General features: G+C 35.3%; 1 protein-coding gene and 1 long non-coding RNA gene across 3 annotated transcripts in view; one reads left to right on the top strand and one right to left on the bottom strand.

The window, feature by feature from the left end:
• LOC148223335 (uncharacterized) overlaps window positions 1-9,917 on the top strand; it is a 75,987-nt gene extending 66,070 nt beyond the window's left edge. For both annotated transcript variants that reach the window (XR_015804504.1, XR_015804503.1), the window contains one exon: window positions 6,520-9,917. This is a non-coding gene — a long non-coding RNA (uncharacterized LOC148223335). The remainder of the gene's footprint in view (window positions 1-6,519) is intronic.
• CDIN1 (CDAN1 interacting nuclease 1) overlaps window positions 1-10,000 on the bottom strand; it is a 121,581-nt gene that overhangs the window by 75,198 nt on the left and 36,383 nt on the right. The gene's annotated exons all lie outside the window — the stretch shown is intronic.

The raw sequence follows: 10,000 nt of genomic DNA on the forward strand, positions 1-10,000 counted from the left end.
ACAGATAGGCAATTTCACATTAACCAGTTTCCTTTTATTGTTCTTGAGGAACAAATCTTTTACTTCTATCACAAACCAAAATTCCACCAGCTGACAAGAGCTCACAGGACACCTGCCAAATAACAACAGTTCAGTCAGAACTATCATCACTAGACAACTAAGTAGAAAGCTCATTTTGCAGAAAAGTCACTTGTTAAAAAATTCATAAATTCATAAAGACATTAAAAACGTTCTACCACAGTTTATAAACTAACATGTTATTCAAACATAACAAAGGTACTGAGAATGCAAAGCCAATAGCAATTCTTTTGCATCTACAAATCACTATTGGCATACACTGTTAAACATCTTGGACATGATTTTTCACTAAGGTGTAATGATTTTCCGTTAATAGGAAAATAAGCTTCTCTAGGCAAGGATTTAATCTTTAATTTATGCTATCCACCTACTTTGCGAAATAACACACCAAGAAATTGCAGAGTAAACTCGAAAGGGGGTAAATATTAGTGCCAATTATATGCTAAGATAAGTTAGCAGTGATTAGGGAATTATACAATAAAGTCTATATCTACTACATTATATTTTTGATGATCACTGTACCAAGCACTTAAGGGAATGTGATACATTAAGCAATGACCAATACCACTGCAAAATGTTGAAATGTCACTAAACTCTTGCAGTTTTAGGACATGTCATAAAAAAAATATTAAAGAAAAGGAATTGTCATATAAAATCTTTGTTAAAGTTCATTAGTAGTAATAGCTAAGGAAACAAACTAGTGACACAGACACAAGGACAGAAAAATCCCAAAGCCCTGTCAAGGGTTAGACTCTGCGAACAAGAGAAATACATGTCAATTTCCTCACAACAAAAGTTAACAGTAGTGACATAGGTTGACACCTACTGAATCAGGTTATTTATAATGTTTCATAAGAACCTAACAAAAGTTAAGTGATCCATATAGAGGATTCAAATATGTCATAGGTTTCAATCCTGATGACGAATCTGAGTAAACTGGCAACTATTGAAAAGCTGCAGCTCTACACAGCTGCAAGCTTCAGGTCAGACACATGATGGCCTTGCATAAGTATTTTCAGGGCTAGGCTCTCATTTGATTTATGGACAAAAAAGCAAAGAAATTTCAGAGAAAAGGCTAAATGAATACGTGCTTCAATGGCAGATTGAGAAAAAGGATTTTATAAGTGAAACGGGTGCTTCTTCATTCTGTCTACTGAATTGTTTTACTAATCTGAAAAGAAACATAAAATTAAATGCAAGTCAAGCAAATATTGAAACTGAATACAAGTAAACAGTTCTGTCACGTGAGATCAGCAGGGCAAAGCACTCATAAAAAAAAGAACCAGCCCTGAAGCAAGAAGAACAAAGTTCTTCAGAAAAGTAAATGGAATTCTGATTTGGGAACTTGAGAAAAGCTGTTTCTATGACTTCAATTTACAGTTGTTCATAGCTTTCCTAAAGAAGACAACAATAGCGAATAGATAAAGTTGCATTTCCCAACGAGATACTTGAGACTGCAACTCTGAGTGTAAATTTAATCTGAATTATGGGATTCCACTATTTAAAAGGTGACGAAACTGGGTCTTTGCACTTGGAGGTCATGTCTTCAGAGACACTAGAGTCCAAGACACAAAATATCCCCAAATCAAAATATCCAGTAATGCATAGTGGAAGAAACAAGTCAGTTATTCTTACATTTTACTAGTCTCTAAATTGGCTGAAACAAGCTTGTGCATTCCCTAACAATTGACTTTAATTAGGCTGAATAAGAAGAAACTGACTTGAAAATATTAACAATAATAATGGATAACTCTTCATAATGGCTAACTCCTGCTTAAACTCACCTGCAACTATCACACTAATTTCTGTCCTTCTAACTCAAAATGTACACTGGAAAAGGTAGGGGTTCAAAGACAGGAAAAAATCAGTGGTGTCCTGAACAAACATATAAAACTTCAGAAATGAAACATTTATTTCAGAAGATGGAAAAAAAGGGATATCAAAAAAGACAATACCTGCTTTACCATTTCTGCTGACTGTCAGAACACTCAGGCATTCTGAAGAAAGCATTTAGATTTAAACCCTTTTTCTATGCAAAGACACATTTACGAAACAACCACAAAACATCCGGGCCAAAGATGTCATAGGATTTTAAAATGTTAGATATTTAGCATTGTGAGTTTTCAAAATAAAAAGAAAACCAAGCAATTCTCAAAAATAATCAGCATTTTGGAAGTGATACGAAACAAAAGCAAGTACTTATTTTAAGAATTTCTTTGGGAGACAAAAGATGGATGAGTAAAGGTTATGGGTAAGTGTCTGCTGGGGAGAAGAGTTGGAAAAAACACATTGTCAGTGAGTTTATTGAAACCTACCATGACTAGCTGCTCAGTCACTACCACACCAGCAGGATCAGGTAGAGAATTGGAAGGGTAAAAGTGAGAAAACTCATAGGCTGAGATAAAGACAGTTTAATACAGAAAAAGCAAAACAAAGAAATAATTCATTGTTTCCCATGGGCAGGCAGGTGTTCAGCTGTCCTCTGGAGAGCAGGGACCCATGATGAGTAACAGTGACTTGGGAAGACAAACACCATCATTCCAAATATTACTCCCTTCCTCCTTCTTTCTCTCACTTTACTTATTGTCATATGTCTGGAATATTCTTTTCATCAGCTGGGGTCACCTGTCCCAGCTGTGTCTCCTCCGAACCTCCCATACACCCCCAATTTTCTCACTAGCCTGACTGTACAAGAAGCAGGAAAGGCCTTGGCTCTGTCTAAGCCCTGCTCAGCAATAAAAAAAAAAATCTCTATATTATCAACTCTGTTCAGCACAAGTCCAAAACACAGCCCCATACCATCCACTGTGAAAAAAGTGCTATCCCAGCCAAAGCCAACACATCCACTAAACCAAACACTTTCTCCTTCAGAGAAAAGAAGAGAAAAAAAGAGATGTAGCCATGCAGCTTAACACACCACTGGAAGTCATTTAGATATTGTAGAATATATACAGAATATATATATATATCTATAGGATAGCTCCTATATAGAGTGGAAAATAAACTAAATTGCATGGGAAAAAAGCAAAATTTGTGTACATGAAGAACAGATCAAAGTCAAATAATAATTCCTTAAAAAGAGAAAGCAATCAGTAAAATAACATGCAAACCATGTGGACTGGAAACATATTCCCTACTTCACTGGAGAAAACAAATAGGAACAATTTTAGGTTTTAATTAAGAAAAAGTATTATAATCCATTTATTAAATATGTTTTGAATGGCTCTATTGTGAACTAAGGTCAAAATACAATTTCTAGATTCTCAAACTATGACGTAAGATTAGCTTTATTGATCTTCTGTGTGACTTGTTAGAGCTCTCAATCATTATTTTGACAGTTTTATCATACCGTAATAGACTTCCTTTTAGATAATTACAGTTACTATGTTCAATTTCAATCTCCTGTAGGACTTTTCCTCTAGATAATCACATTAGATTCCTCTGGATCTTGCTTCTTTCTTTTGTCATACATATGCAATAAAGTTTCAATAACAATTATTAATTGCCTCATTAACAATTATTATGAATTATTTTAACAGCATAATCTTAAGGCTTACCAAACAAGTTCAAGAGTCAATTATACAAGAAAACCCTCATCCTTAAAATCTCTCAAAAAATTTATTTTTTAAGTACTGAACACCTACCTCAGCAAAACAAAAAGCAGAACATGTAACATTTATGCACCGCAAAAGTTACTAAATGTTGTTAAGTTGTATACATGATATGTTTTAATTTAAACCTATTTCTAATCTTACCACCAAGTCACTGCTGTCAACAGCCTCCATTTATCTTCCTAATAAAATCCCCATAGGTACCAGTAGGCTGCTCTTCTTTCCTTGTTGAAACCATTTTTTGTCCCAGTTGAATAATCCCCAGCTCCCACAGAGTAGGTGTTCCATCTCTTTACCATCCCAGTGGCCCTCCAGTGAACTCTCCTTAGCCCATCAACATCTCCCTTTTACAATAGTGGCTTACTGCAGAAGGAGTCCAGAGTTTTTCTGCTCAGCTGAATAAGTCTCAAAGGCATCAGAGAGCAGTACTGACTGTGCTGCAACCCCAAAACAATGTGACTGAGTAAAGCTGGGATGACATGTCTTCCCCTTCTGCCTAAAGGCTCTGCCTAAAGCTATTTTTTGCATAGTCTAAACCACCTAAACTATTCCTTTAAAAATCAGAAGAGATCTCCGCTGGCAGCATTACACTTGCTTAGTATCTTCTGATTTTCAGATAATGCTTTCCAATCTCCTTAGTCAAAGAAGTGATAAAACTTAGGTAATTTTATTGCTTGAAGGGTCTATATCTTTTGGATTAAGGAGACCTAAAATGAAAAGAAAAAAGGAGTTTGCTTTATTTTAACTAAAAGACTAGAACATATAACCTAAAGAGAGCTTTCAGGGTCATGGATCCTCCATGGGTAAAAAAAAATCCTAACATCAGCCTTCAGCAAATTGATTTTCATTGGGTTTTATGTATCTTTTTCAAATGCTTTTTACTGTTTTCTTTGGTGTTTTTCATTGTCTTAAGACAGTCCTGAGGATGTCAAATACTTGAATCACCCTTTCAGATGACTCCTCTGGTGTTTTGTTGCATAGTCAGCTTTTTAACTGATGTTTTAGTAACACACTTCAGGTACACTGCATTTGGCACCCTCTTTATGATTTTTTTGCTCAAGCAGAGTCAGTTCTGAAGTAGAACAAAGTTACATCATGCATCGCTTTTTCAGCACCTTCAATATGAAGTACTGGGATGCTGTAGTTACTTGAGCCAAAACTGATGGCAAGATGTTCCAGGGATTTAATACTCATGCTTCAGCACAGTGCTGCATATATGCTAGGGGAAAGTCTGAAGAAAAGTTCAAATTGAATTCTTTGCAATGAAAGGCATTTTTAGAGAAGAGAGCAAGGCCAATTCCCACTGCTATTGACAAACTAAGGCTGAAGCTGTAATTTACAGATTTTATTGACTCTATTATGGAAGTAACACATCTCACGCTGAAGAATGCTTTCCTCCTGTGAGTTCGAAGATATGCAATTCTACAAACAGAACCAATTTAATTTAGTTGATGGCCATGATCTTAAAACCGAGTTGACATTGCTCAAGGAATTCACCAATGTGCAATACTTAACACCAAGTAGGTTCTCTGCCTACTTAAGACATAGGCTGCTCTAACATATTCTAGAAAGGGAAGTTGGAATAGTCCAAAGAAAGAAAACTTTTCAGATTTGAAGGCAAACAGCTTTTCTCAGCAATACTGTCTCAAGAAAAATTCTCTCCAGCACCAATTTATCAATGCAATACTGAGGCTGCATTCATCAAACATTTATATAGAAATGGGAAGACTGAACCTTGCTCAGTGTTATGGAAAAGCTGAATTTTCCCTGAAAAAGTGGACAATAGACTTACAGAGGTTAAAAAGAAAAATTGCCTTTCATTTTGTGTTCATCCATTTTTCCCTTTCCAGTTTGAAGTGGAAGCATGGAATGAGCATGTGCGGATTCAAAAATGTCTAGCCCTCATAAATACATGCCTGTCAATTTTAAGATTGAATTTTAAGATTATCTTTTCTTTGATACAAACTTGCCGCAGGACTGTGGCCAAGTTAATTAATCTGCTCATAGTTCAAATGTTTCATTTGCAAACTGGGAATAGTATTTGGACCAAAACTCAGCCATGGCCACTGAACACCTAGAAGGTGCTATGTAATGTTTAGAAATTTGGTCACGCAAGCATCACTCACTTCAGTTTTGCATGCTTACCAGACTAAGTGCAAAAAAGAATATTTTCCCACATATCAAAAGACAGACTAGGGGTGTTTCACGAAATTATTGTCAGTATTCATGTTGAAAACATACAGTAAAACTGGTGACATGAAAACTATTTTTACATTGTAGACTCATCCTCCTGTTTCTATTGCACTGTTGAAAATAAGGTGCTTGTGTATATCCAATTTAGAGATTCTAGAATCACTCTCCAGTTTCTTCAACAATAGTTTTAATTCAGTTGCCAATTTTCACTGTAAAAGAAATTTGATTTGAATACCTGCATGAGACCTGTTCTGTAACAGCATTCCTATATGGCAAGACTATTACAGAGCAAATGAAAAAAGCAGGTTGTTAACAGTCAGTCTAATGGTGGAAAAAATATATAGTCCCCCTCTCCTAAAATGAGAACAGGTGAAATACTGACAAGGAGATTTAAGAAAAAGGGAGTGTAATGCAATTTCAGAGTCAGAATCCATTCTGGACATAAACGCAGAGGAATATTTTGTGTTTTAAAGATGTACAATTTGTTTTTACTGATTCAACTAATCAGCTTTGAGAGCTGTCTCGGTCCTACTGCTTTCCCTTCTCATCAATGCAACTGAAGGAATACAGATGCTTCCTACAGTCAGGTAAGAGATAAACAATAATGAGATATCTAAACCTTTTGGTTTTTTTCCAGAGAAAGAACTTCTGCTTCTGAGAGGACAGTTCAAACATCTGGTATACTTCCTCTCCATGCCTCTGTACAAATATTCCGTCGCATCAGTATGAAATCAAAGGCAGGAGGATGGAGAAAGCAAAAAAAACTAAGAGCAACTTCAAATGCTTGTTTAGAAACACTATCATTAGTCAGTACTAAAAATGAGCCTTTTTCAAGTACTATGTGTTAATAATATGTGTGCAAATGTAAAGAACCTGTAATTTATGTGATTTTATCTTTTGGAACAGTCAGTCAACAGAAAGCAAACTTAATAGACCACAATCAGAAGACACCCAGCAAAAGATTCTTAAGTAAAAAACTCTTCCTTTCTGATACTAGTTGGCATGAACAAAATTTCATCCATGTGCAAAAACACATGCAAACAAGTACAGTAGAACATGCCAAGACCTACTGTGTACTTATAATTTTTACTAGAATGCAACCTACTGCAACTTAATTTTTGCATAACCAATAGACATAAAAGTGAAGATAGGGTTATATTCAAGATCGTTTTTACAACCAGCAGTACATTGCAATCAACACTTTCACGGCTTAAAAGACTAGTGATCAGCCTTGTTGAATGTCTAGATTTGTTAGGCACTAGCAAATTCTCTTCAATGTGCTGTATTTTAACATAACTTCAGGTTACACGCCTGAAACCAAATCCTTGCTGCCATGGATTCTGCATTAGCTCACTCTGATAATTAGTCAATGATAATACACTTCTGGAAGATGAAGCGCATTCCTACACTATATATATCTCTGATAGAAAACTCTGTGTAATAAGGAAAAATGTGAAATAAGACTTAATCAAATGTATATATTAATTCATAGCGATTTAAACAATTTGAGATTATTGCAGAAGAGCTTCTTCAGAGTTAAAAATAATTTCTAAAAGCTATGTATGCATTTTTGGATGAGATGAAACAACTTTGAAAATAATTTAATGTATATTAAGCATTGTTGATATACAAGGAACTCATATATAGGCAGTGTTCAGGGCAGATGGATGATGTTATGTATGCTGCATAGATATACTTTACAGTTTTGAAGTCACAGCTTTAAATCACCTGTTACCAAAGATAGCTTCTGAAATTCAGTAGTAGTTATATCTCTACTGTGCAGTTTGTAATGCTGCAGAATGCTTGTTTCAGAACTGTTTTTCAATTCTTTACAGCTGTCTATCTTCACTGGGCAAGTGGCCTGTAGATGTATTTCAACAGACAACAGCACTGCTCTGCACAGCTGCTCAATGCTTTATATGCTTCAGCATATAAAAGGCATCTATCTGTTTCTTTTTAACATTTCACCAAGAGCTGAATGTAGAAAGTCTGATGATATTGGTTTACCTTTTCAAGTTGTTTGTTCAAGAGCTAAGAAAAGTAGAGGAAGATGGAAGGATATTCTGACCTTATAGACATGCTAATAATCCACAGCAGGTAGTCATATAGAAGCACCTTGAGATTCCATTTTACATTATTATCTAAGTGTAAATAAAAAGAGGGCAGAAAAGGTAAGATTAAAGAAAGGTGTAAGATTCTGTCCTTCTTCCTCTTTATGTAGCTGCTATCATCAATTGCAATTCCTGTTTACCATCTTCAACTATGATCTGGAGGGTGCAAAAGACAACCAATAAGGAGGCAAGGCTGACATTCAGATGGACCTAGACAGGCTAAAGGATGGGCCAGCAGGAATCTCATGAAATTTAGTAAGGGTCAATGCACAGTTCTATACCTAGGAAGGAGGAATCTCAGCAACAATAAAAGCTGAGATGGATTGGCTGGGGAGCAGTTTTACAGAAAAAAAACTTGGGGGCACTGGTAGGGCAGCAAACTGAATATGAGCCAGCACTGTGTTGTGGCAGAGAAGATGGACAAGAGCAACTTGGGCTTCATGAAAAGAAGCAGAGCAAATAGAGTGAGGGAAGCCATTATCCCCATTACTTAGCATTTATTAGACCATAACTAGAATAGTGTTTTGCAACATGGAATTCAACACCTGGATTTCAATGTCTTAACCTTTTAAGACATTCTAAGTACAGAATGTATCCATTTTAACAACATACTTGACTTTATTTTTCTCTTTAGGATACAGAGATAACTATAATATGTGATGTTACATTTACAGGGTTTCATTATGCTTATGTAAGGCACCACCTCTCCTTGGCCCCAGAGTTTTGTTTGGAGTTAATCTTCCATACATTGATAGAATAATCTGAGAGCTCTAGTAGGGTAATAGGGAAAAGAATTATTATAGTGCCTGGTTGGATAACATGTTTTGAACTTGATTAAGTCAAAGGATACATAGAGCACATTCTTCATATTGTACAGCATCCCAAAAGAAATTAAAGGTGGTCACAAACTGAAAACTGGCACATAAGGCTCTCCTGCCCACAACCAAATAGTGAAAACACTAAAAGGATGTATTTTGTTCACAGAAATGGCGAACATTTCATTTACAACATATGGAATGGTGACTATTACAGCATAATTGTCTTTTGATACACTTAAAATAAGCAGTATAGAGGTCAATTCTAAGCTGTATTACTTCATGTAAAAGAAAACTCGAGATTTTTTTTGATTGCAACAACAATACGCTGTATAAATAGGGCATCTGGTGTGATATAGTGAATAGGATATATTTGGTGTGATACAGTAACCTCTGCCTCAAGATGAGAGCTACTGGAAAATGAAAAATAAAAGGCAATCAAATCAAGAAGTCTGTTTTCTGGAATGCAAGAAGACTAGGCTACAAGGTCTAAAACTTTGCACAGTACTGAATTCCCACCCTACTTAAACAACCTGGGCAGAATTTAAGTCCACTTTCCATATTAAATTTAAAAGAAATACCACACGTATTATACTGCTATTTACTCTAAGTCTTATAATGGCAAGCTCCTTTCCTAGTAGTACAAGTTACCTGGTAGAAAACTTTTCCATCATTAGTATCGATATCTTTCTATAAAAATATTTTTTTTTCCATTTGCAAATAGAAATGAAAACATTCCTGCTTAGTGATAATTCTGCACTCAAATTCTTTAGCCCTCAGATTTACTCTTCTAGCTACTGATTATTTAGAAACAAAAAAAGCCGTCCCAAAAACTTCCACTTGTAAGACACACATACTGTAAACAACTCTGACCTCCTGATATAACATGCTGTGTTTAAAAGGGAAGCCAAAACACACTTTCTTTCTGTTCTAAATAGATTATTGTAAAGTACTTGTGCATCTTTTTAAAATACTGTTTGTGTTACATGAGGTATTTTAATTCTTTTCACTATGTAATTCTTTGGTTTAAATTCTTAATACAAGTGAGTCAAAGTTAATTTTTATAATATTGCACTACTATATTTTAATAAAGACCTGCTTTACTAGAATGGAGCATTGCTTGAGCAATAAGCTGTGTGTTTCTCCTCATTCTTCTCATCCATACATTTTGTAGAAGCAAAACAATTTAGAA

The sequence above is a fragment of the Sturnus vulgaris genome, chromosome 6, assembly GCF_052056855.1.
Source record: "Sturnus vulgaris isolate bStuVul1 chromosome 6, bStuVul1.hap1, whole genome shotgun sequence".
Classification (NCBI taxonomy): Eukaryota; Metazoa; Chordata; class Aves; order Passeriformes; family Sturnidae; genus Sturnus; species Sturnus vulgaris.